This window comes from Ambystoma mexicanum, chromosome 13 (assembly GCF_040938575.1).
Source record: "Ambystoma mexicanum isolate Mex_15411 chromosome 13, UKY_AmexF1_1, whole genome shotgun sequence".
Taxonomy (NCBI): domain Eukaryota; kingdom Metazoa; phylum Chordata; class Amphibia; order Caudata; family Ambystomatidae; genus Ambystoma; species Ambystoma mexicanum.
In genome coordinates, this window is record NC_090938.1 from 38,918,393 (window position 1) to 38,944,258 (window position 25,866).

The 25,866-nt window shown below is 47.0% G+C and overlaps 1 protein-coding gene across 2 annotated transcripts in view; it reads left to right on the top strand.

The window, feature by feature from the left end:
- Nucleotides 1-25,866, top strand: part of LOC138520073 (heparanase-like) — a 152,022-nt gene that overhangs the window by 94,766 nt on the left and 31,390 nt on the right. The window lies entirely within an intron of this gene.

Here is a 25,866-nt window from a genome sequence, read left to right on the forward strand (position 1 = left end):
CTCTGGGCCTTTCCATTAGGGACACGAGAGGATTTAGAATCTCGGGGGGGGGGGGGGGGCAGGGGGATTGGCGAGGGGAAAGGGAAAGTGAGTGGGGACTCGGGATATAGTAGAGGCACCTGACACTTAGCCCTATGGTGATTGTTTTTTGTGAACTCACTCAGTACTTTAGTAACATAACACAAACCTGCTCCCAAAAGCGACTAACTATACTCGCATGCATATCCCCCATCCCCAATGATGGACTATGCGCATTGCGTGTGTGTGTGTGTGTGTGTGTGTGTGGGGGTGTGTGGGTGTGTGTTTGTGTGTGTGGGTGTTTGTGTAGGTGAGGGGGTGTGTTTGTGTGGGTGGGTGTGTGTGGGTGTGTGTGTGTGGGTGTGTGGGTGTGTGTGTGTTTGTGTGTGTGGGTGTTTGTGTAGGTGAGTGGGTGTGTTTGTGTGGGTGGGTGTGTGGGGGGTGTGTGTGTGTGTGTGGGTGTGTGTGTGTGTGTTTGTAGGGGTGTGTGTGTGGGTGCAGGTGTGTGTGGGGGGGTTCTGTGGGGAGGGAGGGTGTAAGAAGGCTGCAACTGCTTTATTTGGCAGAATTTAATTGACAAGTGACCTGATCTCTCAGCCTCAGGTCCTGCGCTGAGCTGGCATCCCAGTACACCCCCACATTAGAAATGCATGGCCATTCCTCGCAGGTGGGCATCCTGGAGGTATGTCTTTTTAACTACCAACTTTTCCACTTTTTTCCTGACTTTTACTTCCTGACCAACGTTGAGTTTTGGAGAGTGTCCGCTCCTTTTATCCCACCCCCCCACCTCACTCCCCGAGGTCATCCCTACGCGCTGTTATTCTTAGCTTGTGCTTCCGAACATCACTTTTCACAAAGGATACACCATGTAACTAACTCCACTGCGACCATCCTGGACAAATAAAGCAAACAAATGAGCTGCAGAAATGATTTATTTTGAAATTGCGTAAATGTGTGTGTGTGTGTGCGTGAATTCTGACGTCCGCAGGGCACGAACAAGGGGACTGGTTGTGTCCATGGTTTGCTATTAAATGTAGTCCTGGTCCCCACCTGTTGCAATTACCGATTAGGATTTAAGCGTAAAGTCTTGTGGAATGTTGCCCGGGATTTTTAGGGCATGGATGGAGAAGGCCCACATCAAGTCTGGCGACGTCCATGGGTCACAGTGCGCATTCTCCTCCAGAGATTGAGGGCCTCACCCAGACATGGTGCTGATCTGGAGGTTGTTGCCTTGGAGGTGAGCCAGCTAGTCTTTAATGTGTTACTACCTGAGTGGACAGCCAGCGGAGCTCTCTCGTGGTTGCTGTCATCTGGTGGGTTTTTATGAGCCCTTTGTTCGGTCTTGTCTCGGCATTAAAAACGCACCAGGTTTGTAGCATCGATGCCAGCCAGGCAGGCGTTGGCACAGAGCCTGGACTAATTTTCTGAAGTCTGCTTCCGGCAGGCAGGGCTTTTATATCATGCAGAAGAGTTTCTTGAAAACAGGCGGTCTTGGTTTTCGCTGCCAGGACGAATTTGAAGGGCATATACATTTGCTATCTGTGATGAAGTCTAATGATTTTGCTTTGCTGGTGAGTTGGGGTGTGACACCGTCTAGCCGCGGAGAGTCACCCATTACCTGATGCTTGTTCTTTGTTGTTACTGATGAGGATGAACTTTGTGGCGGTGGGCTGCAACTTCAGAATTATATCAAGTTCTGAAGTCATTATTGCATGGGATCTCTGCAGAATCTTCTCTTTTATGGTGTAAAAAAGCAGCCAGAATCCATAGTGGTCCCACCATCTCCACGCGTGTCAAAAATCGGATGCAGATGGAGACACTATTCTCCTGCACACAGTGTGAAAACGCACAGATCGTATTTCCTGCTCCATCAGGGCTGTGACGAATCAACTTCCGGGGCACCAGTGGTCCAGGGATGAATATCGGTTTATAAACCATCAATCAGCCCCACACCTCTGGTACACCAGATGGGATTTAAATAGATTGGAAACCCACGTAAATTATAAACCTCCATGTCCAATTTTGGTAACGTGGAGAGAACGGCAGGCTTATCTCTGCAAGGTCGTGGATCGTTGGTTAGTTGCAACGCAGCGAAAATACAATTATTACCCAATGATAAAAGGGACTGTCCAGTCAAGGGTGTATACAAAAATCTACTTTATTATTATCGCAACAGACAGATCTAGTAGCACTACAAAATACAACCCACCCTGTACAGGAATGCAGAGGACAGACAGTTTCTAAGAAGGAAAAGGGATGCACTCTGGGTACAGGCAGGAGGATAGTCGGTAAAGTATTATTCGCAATAGTTCAAGGATACTTGGTTTCAACACAAAGGGAGCAATGGGTCATAAACTGTCAATAGGCGCCTTTGGAGACAGTGTAGAGTCAGTTTCAGGGAGCTTTGCAGCTTCTGTGACAAAGTTCAAGATAGGAAACAGCTGTGGGTATTAGGAGGCAGGCAGTTCAGTGAGCGAGGCTGGATGGACGGCTGCAGGCTGACCTACATGGCGGCTCAGGAATCGTCTCAGTGTTGGTCGGCGGGTCTGAAGCACTAGTCGAGGCATCTCGGACAGCACGAGAAAGAAGGTTGCAGCTCGAGTGGCACGACTGGCTCGAAAATGTCCTTTAAGGTGGATGGCAGTAGATGGTTGTCGGGGCACTTCTCCCAGCTTCTGCAATGGGCTTGTGTCGTCCTTTAAGGCGGATGGCCTAAAGCTGAGGAGAGTGTTGCAGGCAATGGCCTTGCCCTTGGTTTGGTTCAGAGACTCTCTGGCACTTCCCACCTAAGAAGCTTGCTGCAGAGCCTAGCAGGGCACGCTGTGTGCTAGCTGGGTATCAGTTCAGGAGCTGCTGGAGGGTCTTCTGGATTTAGTATCTCCCTCTGTTCCCTGGGAGATGTTTAGGGGAGGGATCTTGCTTCCCTCTTGGAAATCCTGGCCTCCCTTCACTGGCGGAAGCTGTAAGGCAGACTGTACCTTTAGCCAGGGTCCAGATGAGTTATTCTTGTTACTCCTTGGAAGGTCTTCAGATGATCTGCCCTTAAGCGGGGCCTGGCCCTCTTTTAAAGACAAATGGGCCACAGTGATTGGTGTAGGCTAAGCCTAACTTAATGAGCCAATCATGGGTCCCCACCAACAATCTCCTGTATGCATGAGGTCATAACCAGAGTGCTTTGCAAAAGAACAGTTTAAGGGGTGAAAACATGTAATACTAAGTCCCACCCATCTTCCTGTCTGTTGTGGGTCAAAGGGTCTCTCTGGTTAATGGAGCTCTCTGTGGTTCCTCATTAAGGCGGCAGGTCTCCCTTGAAGGTGTGGCGAATCCAGACCTTCGGTCGCCACCAAACCTCATACTCCCAGACATGAGAGTTCACTGCCCTTGATACTGAGGGCGGGAGCTGGCTTCAGTTTGACACAGTGTGTATCAAAGTTTGTTGGAGTTTCCTGTCTCCTTTGTTTGTCCTGCAGCCAGGCCCCACGTGGGACTGTTTGAATTAACTCTGATTGGTATGCGAAGCTGCCACCAGCAGAGCTAACTAAGAGCAGAGCGAATCCATGGAGCCTTTGTTAGTTACTTATGCTGGCCATGGCAGGAGGAAAAATTGGCCCTCCCTTTCTGAGATGCCATGATTTACTCTTGGCTGTCATATTCCAACTAAATATGACAGGGGGGACGGTGCCTGTAGGCTGTGTCCACCAGAGTACACTGGTCTATGTGTATGCCATGCAGTGAGCATAGGGAAATGTGTGTGGAATAGCCCCACACATTTTCCGTCATTCCATTTCTTTTGAAATAAAAAATAAAATAGAAAACAGGGGAGTGCACGCCCATCATGCGGATGGACGAATTCCTCACAAGGGCTCAAGCCGAGGGTACATTCAGATGGACGGTGCCCCCCCACCCCCACTTTTTTCAGAAGTCCCCACACTTCTTTCAGCGTGCTGCTTGATATGCTAATTTCTGGTGGCGCTACATTAAATTGGTATGCTAATGACTCCCCCCCAATTTTTATTTTTTCAGGACTCCATGCACTGTGGCCTCTAGGTCATCCATCCCAAAATGGCCAGAGGCGGGGCTTCTCGGGGCACGTTTCACTGCCTGCGGGAATGGTGGCTCCGTTTATCAATATAGGTTTTCCCTGGCACAGAGTCCATTCGCTTCTTTATGGGTTCCCTGAAACTAATTCAGTCACTTTTCAAAAAAGTCAATTACTTCCGGGTATTTATTTATTTATTTATTTATTTATAGTGCGCCGGCCGCCCGCAGGCATCAGGGCGCAGTAACAAAGACACGCTTAGACAAAACACAAAAAAACAAGACGGTCTGGCCCAGGAAAATGAAAGCTGTGCTGATCCTTGGATCACTTGAAGAGTAAGGTGTTCAGCGATTTCCGGAAGGATCTGACGTCAGCCGCTAGTCTAAGCGCGGGTGCCAATGTGTTCCATTTTGTAACCTTACATTTCCGGTTAACCATAAGGCATTTTACAGGTGACACTTTAGAGCTCAAGATTGGCATAGCAGCCCTTTCGGGTGATCACAGAACTTGAAGTTTGGTGTAAATATTGTTTTCTTAGTTACATCCGGTCACCCTTCACTTCCATGTAATCCCTTCCGGGTCAAAGGGTGCGCCATCTGCAATGAGCCAGAGTTCGCTGCGGGCCACTTGGCGGTGCCAGTCTTTTGGGCCGCTCTGTATTATACTCTGTTGGATTGCCATGACTCAGGTACATTAGCCCCCACCGTGGTGGCTGTACTATTGCCCTGGGGGCAGTTCAGAGCAGCGGGTGCTTTTTGTTTGTCCTCTGCCCTTTCTCTTTAAAGGCGCATAGCTCAGCGAGTTATGGCGTGGCCTCAGACAAGGTGCCAGGTTTCCGTTTGCAAGTTCTCCTTCAGAGGTCAATGCATTTAGAACCGTTACATTGGTTGATTATAACATCTGTCATTACAGCGCCTAGAAGCAAGAGCAATACGGCATGAAGCGCTATATAAATGAGTAAAGCAACATTGTTATTATTGTTACCGCCTTTGAACCATCTTGTTCTGCTGATTTTTTTTTTATGCTCAACAGGGTGGTGTTGCTCAGAATTCAGGTAATTGTGGTGTGGGTGACTGGGGGGTGACACTGCCGAAACCTAACACCTGCAAAGTCGTTATTCTTGACCTCTCGGGCGACCACTTAGACCAACACCTACAAAAAAATGATGGTCATCAAATGTCTGGCAACTCGCCACATTCTCAGGTAGGAATCGCCATAAAATGGCGATAAATATGAGGCATTGACATACATGGGCAACATCTGCTCAGGCCCTTGGACCACTTGTAAGCTCTACCATCAAATGCCCAAATGATGAGCAACATCTCTGGCTTGCCATCAAATGCCCCAATGATTGCCAACATCTTTGGCTTGCCATGAAATGCCCCAATGCTTAGCAATATCTATGGGTTGCCATCAAATAACCTAATGTTTGGCAATATCTATGGGTTGCCATCAAATAACCTAATGTTTGGCAATATCTATGGGTTGCCATCAAATAACCTAATGTTTGGCAATATCTATGGGTTGCCAACAAATAATAACTTACTGTTGGCTGGATTGGTTATTCCAGTCTGCTGGAAGGACCTAAATGGTCATCCCACTGTGTTTCCTTAAATACGTGTAGTATTGCTTGGAAAAACGTAGAAAAATTATGATAAACTCAGTTGATTTCGATGTAGGTGTATTTATTATTCAGTGATCATCTTTGTTAGGCCATTTGCAAACATTTTGTTGTCCAATGCATTTCGGTCGATCCCAGACCTTCTTCAGGGACCGTATGAATGTTGCTCAAAAACCTTGACCTTGTTTATGTTTTCTTTCTTGTGAAAAAATGTCCAATTCCATAATCCACTTGGGCGAGCTTACTTCAATTTGCTGGTATATGACATCAGTATCCCTTAAGTGCCCATCCGTATTGAGATAATCTAGGCTGTAAAAGAGCAATTCTGCAGCAATAGGGCACCTCAATACGGATGGGCACTTAGGGATACTGATGTCATATACCAGCAAATTGAAGTAAGCTCGCTCAAGTGGATTATGGAATTGGACATTTTTTCACAAGAAAGAAAACATAAACAAGGTCAAGGTTTTTGAGCAACATTCATACAGTCCCTGAAGAAGGTCTGGGATCGACCGAAATGCATTGGACAACAAAATGTTTGCAAATGACCTAACAAAGATGATCATTGAATAATAAATACACCTACATCAAAATCAACTGACTTTATTATCACTTTTCTATGTTTTTCCAAGCAATACTACACGTTTTTAAGGAAACACAGTGGGATTCCCACTTAGGTCCTTCTAGCAGACTGGAATAACCAATCCAGCCAATCAAATGCCCCAATACTTGGCAATATCTGTGAGTTGCCATCAAATGCCCTAATGATTGGCAACATCTCTGGGTTGCCATCAAATGCCCCAATGCTTGGCAATATCTGTGGGTTGCATTCAAATGCCCTAATGCCTGCAATATCTGTGGGTTACCATCAAATGCCAAGGTACTTGCACCGTTTCCATGGATGGCAACAACTGCCCAGATAATTGCCCCGTCATCAGAAATTGCCATGAACTGAGCATCACTTTGCCCCATTGCCCAGGCGCATGAGATGGCGAGGAACTTAATCCATTGCCAAAGATATCCATGAAACACCCGCCTGCTTGGCACATTGCCAGTGATCGCCAACAACTGCACTGCTCAATGCCTCACCAACATCGCTTGCCATGCAATGCCTCACCGCCATCGCTTGCCATGCAATGCCTCACCACCATCGCTTGCCATGCAATGCCTCACCTCCATCGCTTGTCATGCAATACGTCACCTCCATCGATGGCCATGCAATGCCTCACCTCCATCGCTTGCCATGCAATGTCTCACCACCATTGCTTGCCATGCAATGCCTCACCTCCATCGATGGCCATGCAATGCCTCACCTCCATCGCTTGTCATACAATGCCTCACCACCATCGATGGCCATGCAATGCCTCACCACCATCGATAGCCAGTCATGCCTCCTCACCATTGCTTGCCATGCAATGCCTCACCACCATCACTTGTCATGCAATGCCTCACCTCCATCCATGGCCATGCAATGCCTCACCTCCATCGTTGGCCATGCAATGCCTCACCTCCATCGTTGGCCATGCAATGCCTCACCTCCATCGATGGCGATGCAATGCCTCACCTCCATAGATGGCCATGCAATGCCTCACCTCCATCGCTTGCCATGCAATGCCTCACCTCCATCGCTTACCATGCAATGCCTCACCACCATCGCTTGCCATGCAATGCCTCACCTCCATCGATGGCCATGCAATGCCTCACCTCCATCGCTTGCCATGCAATGCCTCACCACCATCGCTTGCCATGCAATGCCTCACTGCCATCGCTTGCCATGCAATGCCTCACTGCCATCGCTTGCCATGCAATGCCTCACCGCCATCGCTTGACATGCCATGCCTCATCACCATCGCTTGCCATGCAATGCCTCACCTCCATCGCTTGTCATGCAATGCCTCACCTCCATCGATGTCCATGCAATGCCTCACCTCCATCGCTTGCCATGGAATGCCTCACCTCCATCGCTTGCCATGCAATGCCTCACCACCATCGCTTGCCATGCAATGTCTCACCACCATCGCTTGCCATGCAATGCCTCACCTCCATTGATTGCCATGCAATGCCTCACCTCCATCGCTTGCCATGCAATGCCTCACCACCATCGCTTGCCATGCAATGCCTCACCTCCATCGCTTGTCATGCAATACGTCACCTCCATCGATGGCCATGCAATGCCTCACCTCCATCGCTTGCCATGCAATGTCTCACCACCATTGCTTGCCATGCAATGCCTCACCACCATCGATGGCCATGCAATGCCTCACCTCCATCGCTTGTCATACAATGCCTCACCACCATTGATGGCCATGCAATGCCTCACCACCATCGATAGCCAGTCATGCCTCCTCACCATTGCTTGCCATGCAATGCCTCACCACCATCACTTGTCATGCAATGCCTCACCTCCATCCATGGCCATGCAATGCCTCACCTCCATCGTTGGCCATGCAATGCCTCACCTCCATCGTTGGCCATGCAATGCCTCACCTCCATCGATGGCGATGCAATGCCTCACCTCCATAGATGGCCATGCAATGCCTCACCTCCATCGCTTGCCATGCAATGCCTCACCTCCATCGCTTACCATGCAATGCCTCACCACCATCGCTTGCCATGCAATGCCTCACCTCCATCGATGGCCATGCAATGCCTCACCTCCATCGCTTGCCATGCAATGCCTCACTGCCATCGCTTGCCATGCAATGCCTCACTGCCATCGCTTGCCATGCAATGCCTCACCGCCATCGCTTGACATGCAATGCCTCATCACCATCGCTTGCCATGCAATGCCTCACCTCCATCGCTTGTCATGCAATGCCTCACCTCCATCGATGGCCATGCAATGCCTCACCACCATCGATGTCCATGCAATGCCTCACCTCCATCGCTTGCCATGGAATGCCTCACCTCCATCGCTTGCCATGCAATGCCTCACCACCATCGCTTGCCATGCAATGTCTCACCACCATCGCTTGCCATGCAATGCCTCACCTCCATTGATTGCCATGCAATGCCTCACCTCCATCGCTTGTCATGTAATGCCTCACCACCATCGATGGCCATGCAATGCCTCACCACCATCGATAGCCAGTCATGCCTCCCCACCATTGCTTGCCATGCAATGCCTCACCACCATCGCTTGTCATGCAATGCCTCACCTCCACCCATGGCCATGCAATGCCTCACCTCCATCGATGGCCATGCAATGCCTCACCTCCGTCGATGGCCATGCAATGCCTCACCTCCATCGCTTGCCATGCAATGCCTCACCACCATCGCTTGCCATGCAATGCCTCACCTCCATCGATGGCCATGCAATGCCTCACCTCCATCGATGGCCATGCAATGCCTCACCTCCATCGCTTGCCATGCAATGCCTCACCACCATCGCTTGCCATGCAATGCCTCACCTCCATCGATGGCCATGCAATGCCTCACCTCCATCGCTTGCCATGCAATTCCTCACCACCATCGCTTGCCATGCAATGCCTCACCTCCATCGATGGCCATGCAATGCCTCACCTCCATCGCTTGCCATGTAATGCCTCACCACCATCGCTTGCCATGCAATGCCTCACAAGCATCGATGGCCACGCATGCCTCACCACCATCGATAGCCACGCATGCCTCACCACCATCCCTTGCCATGCAATGCCCAGATACTAGATGCATTGCCATCAAAAGCCGAGACACTTGCCCCATTGCCTAGGATGGCAGCAACTGCCCAGGTAAGTGCCTTGAAGCCACAGATGTCTCTCATCCGCCCAAGAGCGGGACCGGTGTCTCCACTTCTCTTTGCCCGCCTGCCCCTGCGGTGCCCGCATCTGGCCGGCCGCGGGAGAAGAGTGCAGTGTCACTGTGCTGTTCTTTTTTCTATATAAAGCGCTTAAGCGTGAGTGCTATATAATAACACATCATTATTATTTGGTCATGGACATGGACGTCTGCTTGCATTCACAGTAATTTGGTAATATGGGCCTATACACACTGATCTTAACGATACATATGGCGATCCATTCTTGTATGAAATGTACATCACATTATAGTGATATCGTGCCATGGCCCCCCCTCCTGCCCGAACCCTGGTGCGGCAGGCGCTGCAACGATGCAGCTCACCTTCCTGCCCCTTCCCCTGCCCCCAGCCCCCCTCCCTACCCCCACTGTGCCATACAGGTGAAGAGCAGACTCCACGGGCAGCCCCAGCCTGGCACCAAGAGAGGCAGCCCGCCAGCCTGCCTCATTGGCATGCAGCTCTGATTGGCAGTCTAGTGCTGGTGCTGCTGGGAGCTCTGGGTGTGCAGGGCTTCGGATGGGCGCAGGAACTGGCAACGGGTTGCAGCGTGCATTCAGCAGTGCCCGTCTCTGTGGCATTGCCTCGCCCATGCGCCGCGCTTTCCCGGGTACCAAAGGAGCCAGAACGCTGCCCCCCTGCCCGATTCTTATCCCTCAGCTCCGAACCATCCGCATCGTTCACGTCGTACGGCTCCGCCTTGGGGTCAGGAGGGGAGCTGGTGCCAGGAAAGAGCCCTCACCCCAGGGACGTCATTTAGGGGTCGCCAAAGGTCGGAAATGCACCTCTGAGGTCTCCCTTGCGACCTCTAACAAAAAAAATAAATTATATATATATATATTTTTGTAATGCAAGCTCCTGGGCTGTGGCCAGCACCATGTGGCTCTTTACTTCTGGAGTGGCTGGCTGACTTGTTCAGGCTCCTTAAAAAAATAAGAAAAATAAGAACAGGAGTGCCACAAGTCTAACACTTTCAGCACTGACCCTAAATAAGAAAGTATAGGAATACCAAATAATGTGTCTTTCTGGAATTCTATACAATAATTGCTAGACTCATTAAAGGTTTATTTCAGGCACACTTCAGGGGGTGAGCCACTGATTTAGTCTGTTCTGAAACGCCTCAACTCAGCCTTTCATACTTCTGAGGTCCATAAATGAGTACCAACGCAGGTTGGGTGATATTGGTTGTATAATTTTTCTACATAAAGCGCTTAAGCCTAAGTGCTATATAATAACACATCATTATCATTTGGTCATGGACGTCTGCTTGCATTCACAGTAATTTGGTAATATGGGCCGATACACACTGATCTTAACGATACATATGGCGATCCATTCTTGTATGAAATGTACATCACATTATAGTGATATCGTAACCATATTTTTCATAGTGTACAATGCTATGTGATGCCACTTCCGGTTTTGTCAACGGGTGAAAGGTCGTGTTCCATCCCTTCCCGCGATATCACTTTGGGGTGGGGTCAAATGACACCACTTCCGGTGATGTCATCAGGGGGTGAAGGGTTGTCTGATGTCACTTCCGCTACCCGTGGCATTTTGGTGAAATGACGTCCCTGCCTCGCCCGCCTTGGCAGAGAAGCAGACCTCCTCTGGCGGGCAGCACTCAGGCAACCGACCCTATCTAGGGAAGGACCAGCCGGCCTTCCACGAGGAAACCCTATTTCCTGGCCTCTTGCAGTCTGCATCCATAGGGCCGCTGGATGCCCAGCCCACCTCCACTGTGCCTATACCCCTTTAGAAATATAAACAGCTCTCTCTGGCCTGCCCTCTCTGCTTCATTCTCACCCTGTGGCATATGAAAGTTGCCCCAGTATCTCTCCTCCCACACATATATTATTAATACCCCTAAATGGCACCACATGACTCCCCGTGGTCATGTGCTGCCTATACACCATCGGGGTATTTAGACTTCTCTCTCACATCTCGTACCCTGATAGATCTGGGCCATGCCTAAGGCACACTCCTACCTCCCCTCATGTACATTATGCAGACACAGGCACGCCCAGGTGGTTCCCACACCCCACCTCTCCATGTTCTGCTGGGTGCACACACATGTCTTCCTTTCCCCCCAATCCCTGGGCGGCTGCAGTGATACCTCTATGGGTATTTAGAAGACCCTGTGACATCTGCACCCCCCCCCTCCTTCCAGACTGCACCTGTGGTAAGTGCCTCCGCCTTGCTACACTCTACCTCTCTGGATCTCTGGAGACATTGCACCAGGTTGCTCTGGAGCGTCTCTAGAGCGTCTCCAACCTTCACACGACATGTCCTCAGAATGACGCCCCCGTTACTTGATAACATATTAGTGATCTGGCAGCTGCCAAGTGGGTGCAGTGCTCCAGGTGTGGTTTACGCTCCAGATGTGACTCACATAATCAGATGCAGTGCTCTCGGTCTTGTTCACAGCTGGACCGGCTACTTCACATGACCCTTTCAGTGGCTGGCATAATGCCCCAGGCTCTGCTTCATCAGCAGGCTGCAATGATCAACAGAGGCCCGCAGAACTGGACACCACACTTTAGGCAAAGCCCTCAGAAGTTGAAACATCACCAAAGAGCCCAGAAATGCATGCACACGCCTAGGTAAGACTCCTAGGCATTTTCATTCCTAACCATGTAGGAAACATCCCATGCATGTCAGAGTATGGGTGCTAGACCGCATACAAGCCAATATGTTCATGTGTACTTTTAAGCTTGAAGAATCTCAAAGCATGAAGCCCGCGACTGCAAGTGCTGCCTTAAATCACAGGCTCACCTGTGTCTTCACCTGAAGGGCAAGTGGGATCAAAGGACAGTTCGTGTTTCCCTGGGGATTCATTGAAACTAAAAAAGGCGTTGGATAATCTTACAAAAGTGAAAGTCGCGAGAGGAAAGCTCAGCGGCAACATGCTCGCCTTGGAAGCAAGACGACACGGAGCGACACAGGTTCGATCCCCGGGTTCGCGCTTAGAGACCTCTGGGTATTAAGCGCGTTATAAATAACCTATCATATCAAATAAAGAGCCCCTCAACACCTTCCCCCAGTGCAGCAGTGGACCCGGACAGTATTTGGTTATTGAAACATGTCCTTCCATTCAAGTAGACTCTTTAACAGAAGCAATGCCACATGTGTGTGCCCCAGGAATGTGTTGCATAGCTTATCATCAGATCAATTGATATCACACATTCTGTGAGGTGAATGTACCCCTTTCAAAGACACTTCCCAGAGAAAAGAAGGATGCAAAGTAGCAAGGGGCATGCGCCACATCGGCAGGTACAGGTGCGCTTTCCACCTGTCACTCAAGGACTGATTGGCCTCATGTTGCAGAGGGGGAAGACTGTGACCCATAAGAAAAGAAATGCCCAGAATTTGCCAATCAAATCATGTCGATGAGGATAGATTGCTCAGCAGCAATGTGCTCACCTTGGAAGCAAGAAGACACTGACCGACACAGGTTGGATCCACAGGTCCGCGCTTAGAAACCTATGGGTATTACGCGTTATAAATATGCAACTAAGACATATTTCTGCAACAGCGCCTCGATGCCCCAGGGCTGTAAATAAATAAAGAAATGATACTTGTTTAAACAGTTACACGAAAGATTTAAAAACACCTATAACTGTCAGTTAAAAATATAAGATATGTAATTCACGATAAAAAGCGCTACTTAGGTTAGTACTTGTAAGTATTTCAAGCCTGATTTACTAAATAATCATTTAATGCCCATGCAAACAACTGTTCCCATGTGTTGTTCTAATTCTTAGTATGGGTAGGACGCCGTGAAGCTGTGGGTACGTTTTTTCTATGTACTCTATGAAAGCAATATAGTAAATGCGTTGTGGTCTTGGCTGGAAGTGTGTAGACCTTCGTATCACATGAATGCGTTGGTGGGACAGTGCTTCAGGGTGTTCAATGGGGGGGTAAAGTCTATCTTTAGTGGTTTTCATTAAGACTTTGCTGTTGGTCACCTCGTCAGTTACTCCCACGAGGTTGGCCACCTGCATAACATTGTATTGACTTCTTTCTGAACCTTGGCTCAATCGCTCTGCTCTTGACCGCCGTTATATCATCTGCATATCAGTATTGCTGTAATTTCTAGCTACTGTTATTGAGATTTATATATATTGTTTTCTTTTTGTTTCCCTGAATTGTTAAAACTAGTCCAATTAGGCCCTTTTGAAGAAGAGGGAATCCTCGAAACGTGTTGGCTACAACACAATTGGACATCGCTATTTGCATCAATTGTTGCTTTTCCGCTTTTAAATATGTTAAATGTAACAAATTATTCTTTTTAATGGAAAGTGCTTTTTACAAAAAAAATTCTATGTCAAATAAATTGTCATTTATAATCTACATGCATTGCTATGCCTATGTGTTTGAACGCCCTTTGTGACATATGTAATTAGTGTGCAGGGGACGGGAGGGTCCCAAGTTTGGATCCTCTTACTCTCTTCTCGCTGTAAGGGACCTGTGTATGTACTGTAATCAAACACCCATACCCTGAAATAGTTGCATAGACCGAGGAACTGTTGCAACTCTTACCATCTGTGGTTGAGGTGTGTTCAAAATCGTTTGTGGCCTCTCTGGTGCTATGTGACTGCCCTTTTGGGATATCAATTGGCCGATGTACAGAACCTCCTCCTGGCATTATTGCAATTTTGCTTTGTCTACTTTGTATCCTTTTTCCTCTAATACAGTGAGCATTTTAACTGAGTCCTTCCTGCACTCAGCTTCCGTGGTAATGCAAATAAGAATGTTGTCTAAATATTGTAGTATCGTACTCCCTGTCTCAATGTTGCATAAATCCATCTGTATTACTCTGTTGAAGATAGGCGGTGACTCGTAGTACCCTTGGGGAAATCTTGTGTGTTTCCACTTTGTGTTACAGTACATGAAACCTGTTAAGTCTTGCGGCTCTGGGTGTTGTGGTATCGAGAAAAAAGCATTTTTGAGGTCGATTCACGGTGAACCGTGTGGCCTCAGCTGGAATGCCGCAGAGTATTGTAGCTGGGTTAGCCGCTACTGGGTATTCTGCCTCCACAATGTTGTTGAGGGGTTTCAAATCTTGTATAAAACGCCATGATCCCCCATTGGCCTTGCTGACGGGGTACTGCAGTGTTGCAAGGGCATTCCGATGGCAATAGGATGCCTTTTTCGATCAGGGCGCTTATCGTTTCATAAATGCCCTCATGTTCTTCCTTCAACAGTGGGTATTGTCTAACCCTGGGCAGAATTGCTCCTTTCTTCAGTTTTATTTTCACTCCGCCTATGCTTTTTATGCACCCTACATCATAGGGACTTGTTGTCTATAATGAGGTTGGTACTTTTGCTAAGTCCTCCTCGCAGAAGGAGGGCGGTGCTGGGAGGGGTGCTTCTAATGCCATTGCAGTTTTCTGGGCCACCTCTCTATATGTTAAACGTAGCCAAAGGTACACACTCATTCCCAACATCATCTCACTTGTTCCCTTTTCTTGTGAGAAGAGTTCCTCATCAGATACTTTCGTCAATCTACACCCTTCCGCTAGTGCTATCATTGCCGTCTATGCCTTTCCTTCATCGTCTAAGGCGTGTACTGCAATCCAATCTTCTTGTGCCACTATTCCTTCTATGTCTATTGACATGAACGTCCCTTCCTTGTCATCTGTGGGCGTCTCTGGCCTAAAAAGGTACTCTCCTGGTCTCCTCCATACTTTCCCTGCTATTCCTTGTAGCCATGCCAATGCCATGTCTGTCCCGTACTGGAATGCTTCTGGTTCTACAGGCTCCCCCCTCTGCACGCTTTTTCCACAGTACGCCTGGAGTATTTGCCTTGCCGTGAGCATGTGTATGCCTTGTGTGGAGCACACTATGCCTTTGTCAGTGAATGAGATGGTCATGTTCAGTCTACTCATTATGTCTTGGCCCAGGATGTTTACTGGCGCGTGTTTCGAGTAAAGTAAGGGTAGTGATAAGTCATGATCTCCCATGGATAAGGGGATCTTATCAGTAAATGGAGCCACTTCTCGAGCCCCAGAAAATCCTTGCTTGTTCATGGGATCGCCTGACAATGTATATTTCCCCTTCCGTATGCATGACCTGGTTTCCCTCGTGTCGACTAGGAAGGAAAAGGTTTTATCACCTACCGCCACCTTTATGCGAGGTTCCTCCGCAGGGTTAGGTGTTACCGATAGGATGGGACACAACAAGGCAGTCTGTGGGCTGTCCTATTGTGGGTATAGGGAGTGTCCGTTGCCAGTGTAGGGGTTGTGCCCCATTATCATTACTCTTCCCATTATTGTCACTGGCACCACCGACATCATGTCCATTGGCTGTTGTGAGCCATCTTGTAACTGTGTTAGTTGTTGTGCTGTCAGGGCACTTTGTTGTTGTTGTTGCAGTAGTGCTTGCTGTTGTTGTGGTTGTAATGTCCCTTGTACTGTTTGATGTTGCGCCTGTGGCTGGGGTATGCCTTGCTGTTGCAACGTGGGTGGTTGTCCTGCCTGCTGATAATACCCATTCTGGCCCCATTGGTAGCTTTGTTGCCCTTGCTCACCCCACCCTTGTTGTGCTGCTCTGTATCTGCATGTGCGGGAGATGTGATCTACTAGTCTGCATGTCCAACATTGGGGTGGTTCTCGCAGTGCCTCCAACTTGTTAGGGTAAATTCTGAGGTCGGCAGAGCCATTCCTAGGGTCCGCGGACCTCCAGCTCACGGAAGGCCCCAACTCCTTCCAATGTCCCAAAGAAGTCAAGGTGCACACAAGGAGCAAAGGGTAACTGCCGTTTTATTATGACAAACGAGCAGGGATAAAATACAAGGCCAAATCCAGTCCAAGCACATCTCGTTACTTTCAGGCTCGCCGGCCCTTTTTGTACACTCGTGATGTCACAATCAGCGTCACTTACCAAAATCCTTCCACAAACCTAACGCCTCTCTGGGTTGGCTCCCTGAGTGGCAGGTCCAGTATAGGAACATATAGTGTGCGTTGTTACTGGCGGACACTGTGTCAAGTGGTATGCTTGGGTCTTCCCTAAAAATTGCTACCTGAGAATTGTTACATTAGAACCCCTAATGATTGGCTGGAGATTCCAGCCACCAGCCTCTATCCCCAGTGTCCTGATTGGTCAGGCTGCGGGCCCCCAAGCCTGGGAACACCGTTGTTCCCTGCCCGCGAGACACCTGTTCTTGTACAATGTGTATCAAGAAGGTGTGACTAAGTGACAGTGTATAACAATGGTGTCTTTACTAATGCCATGAGAGTGGTCCAGTCCCAGCGCATGTTGTAGGTGGATTGTTGTAATTTGTTGCAAGGCTCAGTCTCCGACATGAGACGTATACATCTTCCCAGCTTCCAGGCCTTGGCATCATGTCAGGTCGGCCGGATCACATGTGAGGAGACCACTGGTGAGGCCGAATTACTTCGATTTGATTTGTATTTTAGCTCAGGGTATTCTCTTCTGTAGCTGGGCTCATCGTGGCACAGGGAATGAGGAATATCAATTGCAACACCGTGGTCTTGGCGGTGCAGACCCTGCCAGGGCTACTCTGCTCGCTCAGCAGCTTGCAGCTTTGTGATCTCTGTGAGACGATTTGAGTGTGCTGGATTTGTCTGAGGCCTCCTTCAACTCTGGTTATACTTTCAATATAATTGTTCATAGGTTAAAAGCATGTTGTGTGTGGTCAGGTCCCTTGTATGTTCCTGTCCATCCATAGGGTTAATAGCAGGTAGCATATGCAAGCATATACACAAGCTCTTCTGGCGTCTTGCGTTTCTGTGGTGCGGTAGCGATCCTATATGTAAAATAACAAACGTGTAGACATTGTGCGTGTGTCGCTGTCCTCTAGCTCATAATCTGTACGTGTATGTTCTTCGTGTGGCTTGGTGTGTGAGTGTCCCGATTGTGCCAACTGCACATGTGCTTCTTGTCTAATGCAGCTATGTTATCATTAAGTCTCTAATGACCTGCAGCATGGCTTGCGGGGATGTCAATCGATTTGGTCCATATAGTCATCTCCAGCTCGGTCTTGGTTGTCATTGCTTGTGTTGGCTAGGGCTCGTGCCATCGCTGGATTGTATGGGCGGATGGCTGGATGTCTTTCGTGATGTGAGCTTACGCTGGGAGCGGTGGGACTGGGTGAAATCTCGGATAGTCGATAGTTATTCTGTCAGGAGTGCTTCTTCCGGTTTGGGGGCCCCATCAGGAGGGAAGGGACCTTCGGATTTTACCTCGTCACTACTTTTGTCGATCTCTAAAAAGTCTTCAATAGAGGAGCCACCTCTTTTTTCGCAGGTATCTCCTAATCACATTCCATTTGTTTATTATTAATTGATGTGTTTTCATAAAATAATATAGAAGGTTGATTCACAATTGGAATGCCTAGGTAAGGATAAATATCCACCACCTCCAATAACTCGTTGTTAACCTTCCAAGAGAAAGAAGACTTCCTCTTCTTATGTGCCTGAGCCCCTATTATCATTACCTTTGTTTTCTTAATATTAATTATCAAATTGTTTTCGGTGGTAAATTTGTACAGGAAATTTAAAAACCTCTGCAGACCAATAGGCGTCTTATCCATTATGACAGTATCGTCTGCATATGTACGTTTAATAACTGGATTTGAGAGCCCATCAGGCCCGGATGCTCTTGAGGGTTTCAAGCTAGTGATGATTCTCAAAATATCTTCATGATCAAATGGGAATTCACTCAAATTATCCCTTCATGGGGTTTTGATCGGCAAATATTCATTACATTCTACAAAATACGATTGACGAACCTATTTAGTCCATTCTTCATCAGATATAGAATTTGCATCTTTATGATCATCATCAACTAAATACTGTCTGTACAGGTACCAACATTTATTACAATCATTGGTTCTACACAGTTGGAAAATCTTCCTCCAATTAGCTTTGTTAATATCACATCTAAGGGCCTGAGACCAATTCTTAAACTTGATGCGTAGAGTAGCAATAATTTTAACTCTCTCTGCCAAACACAGAAATGTATTATGTTTTATTCTCCTAATTTACCCTCTATTATAAGTGTTTACATGTTTTTGTTTCCATATGTTGTATAATACGACAATTATTCAAAGCCGTCAAAGCAAGATTGAGCATATCAGAACTATCTAACATACTCCTATGAGCCGAATTCTGTGGTTCCAAGGGTAAAGCTGTAAACATGTCATCAAATTTTGCAAGATTGCTATCAGTCCAAAATATACTATTGCATCCAGAATTGACCTGGACATCCTTCAACTCAATTTGGCTGTGATGTTTATGCACTTCCTGTAAAGTACATTCTAATACTGTATGGTCACGAAGAGAAGTGTAGACATGTTCAAACTGTTGCATACACTTCCTGGCTAACAAACACATAGTCCACACAGGATGCCGCCCCTGCTTGTCCAGGTATTGCATTGTTGCTGAGTATCTGTGGGGATAGGATCAAGAAATTCCAAACCAAAACTATGAGGCAATCTGAACCATCTTATACCATTGCTCAGTTGGTTGGCAGTGGAGCTGGATTTCCCAATCTTTACCAGATTTGGAGGGAGGGTTACCTCAAATGTTCCCCACATTTAATTCCAATCATCCACAATATTAAAGGCAAGATCACAGTAGGAATTAAAATCACCCACAACTATAAGTTCGGAGCTAGGCTACTCCTCCATCCATACTTCGATAGATTCTGTAACTAATTTAACTACTGACTCAATATGGGTCCCCCCAGGATGAGAGTATACATTAATAACCAGAAACTCCTCAAAATTAACCCGTCCTTTTACAATAGCACTTAAAACAGAAGGCAATCTGGCAAATTTGTCATACTCTCTAATCGTCAAGGAGCTCTAAGCTCCAATACAGAGCCCTCCAGAAGGTCGCCCTACCCCAGTACAAACCGCAGGTCATACTAGTTTGTTAAATCCATCAACCAGGATATTTCCAATCACAGAGGTCTCTTGGAATGTGAAAAAATTGCAATTAGCTACAAAACGACTACCTAGAGGGCTCAAGAAGGAACAGAACCCCCTGGTATTCCAAGAGATGATGACAGGGACATACTCCACAACCAGATCTCTTTGTGTATTGAAATGTAAGCTTTCAGAAACCCAAAAGTCCCCTATCCCTTTCCCCCCTGCGGCCAACTTATAGTTTCTATTTTGCATCAAGCTCTCTCTGTATAGTTACAATTTTGAACCCCATATATATTTATCTGATGTGGCAATTGGTGTAGTGCCTTTGCACTTGTAAACTGTTTGCAAATGACAATAGTTTTTTTTTTTTGTTTATTAAGTGTATTTGGTTTATTACAAACCTTTCACAATCAGTAAAACATTTCATTTTGCAAAGGGATCTGTCACAACAAAATCAACATCGAGCAAATACAAAGCAGCGGTCAAAGTAGAAAAAACTAGAAAGGCCAGAGTAGGCTAAACTAAATCTAAGAGACCAGTCACATTCAAGTTGGCTACTTAAAATAAGTTTTGTCTCTCAGAAAAGTAATAAAGATAAAATTGAATTAATAATTCACAATAAAAATGTACATCTACACTACACAACGCGTCCTTTTGACCATTCAATTCACGATTTACGATGCGTTTCCTTCATCGATATGGTCTAGTCTTTTAAGGGTGTTTTCTAGAAATTTGACCGTTGCGAAATTTATTTTTGGAGATTGGCAAGCATAAATTTTACTCCACCATTTCTCTGCATCTAGGCCACATAAGTCAGTGATATTACTAGTTAGGTACAAATTTTGCAGGTCTCTCAGTTCTGTGCAAAATAACACTAAGTGATTTAAATTAATGATTCTTCACTTCTTTTGCACAATCTGCACTTTGTGCATATTTTTTCTTTAGTATATCTTGCCTTTGTTATTTTGTTTTCCAAAGTATTCAATCTGAAGCGTAATAACAGATCTCTTTGTTTGGGATTTGGAAACTTTCTCAGATAGTCTGGTATGATAGTCATCACCCCACAATTGAATTTCAGGAGTGTGTGGGTTTTTGACCAAGCTCTTTCCATTTCAGTGTTCGACCAGTCCTCAGCCCAAAGCGCTCTTCTTACAGCTGTTGGATTTTCTGCTAATGTTTGGGTTTTGAGGGCAAATTCTGTCAGTTTGTTCATTTTCTCTTTTCCAGTCTTCTACCACTTTTTCTTCATAGTTGTTGGATTTCCCAAGTAATTCAAATTGGGGAGGCATCAGGTTACTCATTGTTTTTCTATACAACATCAGTTTATTGTAGCGGATGTGTAAATATAACGATGTTAAGCCCAGTTCGTGTCGAATTACCGTCATTGGAGTTGCTTTCGGTATCGGTAAGATGTTTTTCCAAAACAGACCTTCTAACATGGTCCAAAACTTCTCTGGGATATTCATACAAGTTTCTGCTCCGTATATCAACGTTGGAATTACTTTAAGCCTGTAAAATGTTATCACTGGTCGAAGGGAAAATTTACCATATCTTTTATTGATGATGATAGCTTGGGCTGTTAGCTGTTTTGTTTTTACCTTTAGCATCCTTTTCAAGGGCTCTTCATTTTTTATTCCACTTACTTGTATTCCCAGATATCTCATTTCATCACATGGTTTTATCCAGGTTTCGTTAACTTTCCATTCTTCATTTTTTTTTTTTGAAATTACAATTTTATTGATTTTGTAACACAACATTGTACAATTTCACATAAGAGTAAAAGAAAGGAAAAAAAGAGGCAACAATCAAAAGAGAAACACATATTGTGGCATATGTTTTGAGAGAGCAACATAGGAGTGCAACATACATTTTATCGATTTCAGATCTACATTGCACGAGACTTTCTGATTCCCTTCCTGTTCAGTCTGTACATATTGTGCGAGCAAGGCAATTTCTTTAGACAAATGTGACTTCCCCTTCGAGCTTTCAGAAGACATCATTCAGCACGGCGGACAGAGAATTTAAGACTTATTGACAGTGGCACCAGCAATATGAGAGAGCGATATAGTGGAAATACAGCATCATGCACACACATTTTATGAGACATATTTCGCACGAAACTCCGCCCATTCTGTTTCGGTGGAGGCACCTTTCTCATGTAGGGCAGCGGTCAGGGACTCCATTCTGAAAATGGACCGCGCAACGTTCACCCACTCCTCTTTAGAGGGGAGGGATGATCTCTTCCAAGTCATTGTGAGGCAGGCTCTTGCGGCCATCAGGAGGCCCAGGATCATCTTGGGGGCTTTTAGAATCGTGTCTTCTTCTTGGGAAAGGCCGAAGAGTATCAGTAGAGGGTCTTTTTCTCTATCCTCTTGTTCAAGGTCTTTAATCCAGCTCAAAACCTCATCCCAGAAGGCCTGGACTTTGTTGCAGCCCCACCACATGTGCCAGTAGTTTGCTTCTTGACCACAGCCCCTCCAACACAGTGGATTTGATCCTTGATACATTTTCGCCAGTCGAAGCGGGTCGTACTGCCATCTATACAAAAGTTTGATGGCGTGGAGCTTATATTGGCATGATATTGACGCTTTAGCTGTTTGTCGGCACATCCGGAGCCACAACTCCTCATGAAGAGGACCTCCGAGGTCGGTTTCCCATTTGTTCCGCAACTTCGTGGAAGGAGTTAGATCCGTTGATATCAGTGCGGTGTACATAGAGCTTATTAGGCCTTTCGAGCCCACGAAAGTGTCCAGTATTTTTTCAAAGGGTGTGAGATCTCTTTGTAGTTGGTCTTTCCATTTTCCTTGGGACATTACTCCTTTCAGTTTCAGATATTGAAAGACCGATAAGGGGCCTATGTTAAGAGCATCTTCGAGTTCCTGTATAGTTATAAAAGTCTTGTTTCTCCAAAGTTGTCCTGCTCGTTCCAGACCAGCTTCGTACCAGGACTGATAGCTCAGAGGTTCATGTATGTCGTCACGAATTCCTGGGACCCATATGTGTCCCAGGGGAGAGGGCCAGGTCGTAACTCCCTTCGTGGCTTTGTTCGGTTTCCAAATTGCCCAGAGGGTTCCGAGTATGGGGTGATTCCGAATGCTATGACGTAATAGAGATCCAGGGACCCATAACCATTCACCGACAGTGTATGGTCTAAGGTGAAAATTGTCCAGGTCTATCCAGTGTAGGTTTTTTTGCTGTCTCAGGTGTGGGATTAGTACACGCAACTGGGCTGCCCTGTAGTATGCCTCTAAATTGGGGAGGCCCACACCGGCGTCGTCCTTCTTGAGATACAGCAGAGATTTAGGGACTCTTGGTTTTTTACCTTGCCACAGGAAGGTCATCATGGACTTGGTTATTTCGGAAAAGAACTTCTTGGGTATTTTTATGGGGAGCATCTGGAACAAGTATAGAATCTTTGGTAGAATTACCATTTTGATGGCATTTAGGCGCCCCATCCAGGAAATTGTCAGTTTGTCCCACTTTAGCATGTCGCCTTGCAATGTCATTAACATGGGGGGGAAGTTGGCGTCGTATAAGGTGTCCATGGTACGTGTGACGTAAATGCCCAAGTATTGCAGGGTAGTGAGGCTGACTTTCATTCCTAACGGGGCGAATCTTTCCACTTCATTGTCTCTGGATCTGTCAAGTGGGAGGATGATGGATTTGCCGGTGTTGATCTTCAGGCCTGCCATCCTTCCATATTCTTCAATAATATTCATGGCTGTTGGGATGGATTCAAGCGGGTAGGCGAGATGTAGCAGTATATCATCAGCGTAGAGGCCAAGTTTGTATTCCTTGTCCCCGACTTTGATCCCGTGGACGTTGGGGTCAGACCGCAGTCGTTGTGCAAGGGGCTCAAGCGACAGGACGAACAATATGGCAGATAGCGGGCATCCCTGTTTTGTACCTCTCTCCAGGGGAAACCATCTGGAGTAGCCGCCGTTGACTGAAACCGATGTTCGTGGTGATGTGTAGAGTGCTTTTATGGCTAAACGTAGCCGTGGGCCAAGGCCAACCTCGACAAGGACTTTTTCTAGAAAATCCCAGTCCACCCTGTCGAACGCTTTCTCAGCATCTAAGGAAAGAAGGGTCGGGTCTGCTGGCATATTTCGGGCTTTGTGAATCAAGTGGAGTGTTTTCCGTATGGTGTCGGCACCTTGTCTTCCTAGTATGAAACCCACCTGGTCCGGATTCACTAAACGAGGTAAGTGGACTTCCATACGAGCTGCTATCACCCTCGCATAAATTTTGGCGTCAATGTTAAGTAACGAGATGGGGCGGTATGATGTACAGAGTTTTGGGTCTTTGCCTTCTTTTGGTATTACTGTAAGGAGGGCTTGTTCGAAGGAGGGTGGTGCTTTGCCTGTTGTAAGGATGTCATTGAAGAGTGTTGTCAGGAATGGAGCAATGTAAGTGGAGAATGATTTATAGAATCCGGGGGTGAAACCATCGTCTCCGGGGGACTTCCCTGTTTTGAGCCGCTTGATCGCGTCGGCGACTTCATCCTTACTAAAGGGAACGTCAAGCGCCTCGGCTTCTGCGCGTGTTAGTGACGGTAGTTTTACACTTTGAAGGTATGTCTCAATGGTATTTGGCGGGGAGGGGGGGTCACTCATGTATAGGTCTTCGTAGAAGAAAGCAAAGGCTTCTCGAATCCCCCGGGGAGATGTTTCTGTAGTGTCTCGGAGCGTGCCATCCTGTCTTTCTATGGTGTCCACCCATCTTTCAGCTCTTTGTGCGCGCAGCCTGGCCGCTAGGAGGGCATCCGCCTTGTCACCTTTCTCATAGAATTTTTGCTTTAGATGTTGTAAGGATTGGGTAATTTTGCCGATTTCCAAAACTTTGAGTTCTTCCCGAAGTTCTTTGGCCTCATTGATGTGTTTCGCTCGGTCATGTGGTTTCGATTGGGCGCGTTTTTCAGCCATGAATAGTTTTTCTCTGATACTTTTCTCAATTAGCGATCGTTCTCTCTTTTTGCGAGCTCCTTCTCTGATGAGGACGCCCCTCCAGGTGGCTTTGGCCGCTTCCCATACCGTAGCCTTTGAGATGTCTCCAGTATCATTTACCACAAAGTATTGTTTGATTTCATTTTCAAATTCTTCTCTGAACACCGCATCTTTCCATAATGAGTCGTTACACCGCCACTTTTTGTCTGGTATAGTATGTTTCATCCAGCGTATTTCTGCTATTACCATGTCGTGATCCGACCATGAGATCGGGTATATATTTGCTGTAGTGGTTTCCTGCAGGAGATCTTTGGACAAAAACAAGTAATCAATTCGTGTAAAAGTGTCATGCGGGGCAGAGTGGAAGGTAAAACCATGATCCGTGGGGTGGAGGTGACGCCAGCTATCGGTTAGACCAAACAATGAAAATGTCGCCTTCACTTCTGCAGTGTTATTTACATGAGATGAGCTGGGTGTATTGGTCTTGCTTTGCCTGTCTACAGAGCTGTCCATCCACAAGTTAAAGTCACCTCCTAGGATTATGTGTCCCTGTGCCATCTGAAACACCTTTTCAACCGCTTTGTGAAGGAATCTTGTCTGACCCTGGTTCGGGGCGTAGACCGTTGCCAAAGTGATAGGGGTGTTCTGTATGGTTCCTGTTATGACTGCAGTCCTTCCCTCCACATCGACCCAGGTGTTGTGAATCGACATATGGAGGCTCTTCCGCACGAGTATCCCCACCCCTGCTTTCTTAGATAGTCCGGAGCTCCACAGGGAAAAACCAATAGCTCTGCTCGGGATTGTTCTCTCCGTGCCCCTGAGATAGTGTGTTTCTTGGATGAATAAGACGTCAATTTTGGAGCGCATGAATTCTCTGGCCATGAGGGAGCGTTTTGTGGGGGAGTTTAAGCCTTTGACGTTAAGCGTGCATATGCGTAGACGATCAATGTCGGGTGTGTTTGCCATTATAGATGTTTGGTAATGCTGTAATTATTCTTCGTGCCCGTCGTTCTGTCTTTTCTATTTCTCCTGCTCTAAAGTTCAATTTCTGTTCTTCGTGAATGGAACAGGGTCGGGTTGGATCCAATGAGTCATGCAGCTCATCCCTGTGTCGTAAGGATGCAGACATGGAGCCGGCCTGGGTTTCGTTGCAGGTCACTCACCACCCACGTAGTTTCTCCGATAAAATTCCACAGAAAGGTGGGTGATCGTGATGGTAAGAGAGTCAGTGTTCCATTTCGGAGGAAGTGTTCATTCTCCGGAATTTTCGAGACCCCTGCATCCGCCTTCTTCGGGGACCTTTGGTTTGCCATAGGCCATCTGCGTTCCCTTGTGTTGATGCGTGTGATCCATCCGCCTGAGGGCCCAATAGATCCGTGATGGCGTTGGTGATGTCTTTTTCAGAGCTCAATTTCATTCCTGTGCCCTCCCAGTCGAAAGAGAGAGAGAATGGGTAACCCCACCGGTATCTGATGTCTTTGTCTTTAAGAAGTTTTGTAATCGGTAGGCACTTCCTTCGTAGGGATAGTGTGAGGGAAGACAGGTCTTGAAAGA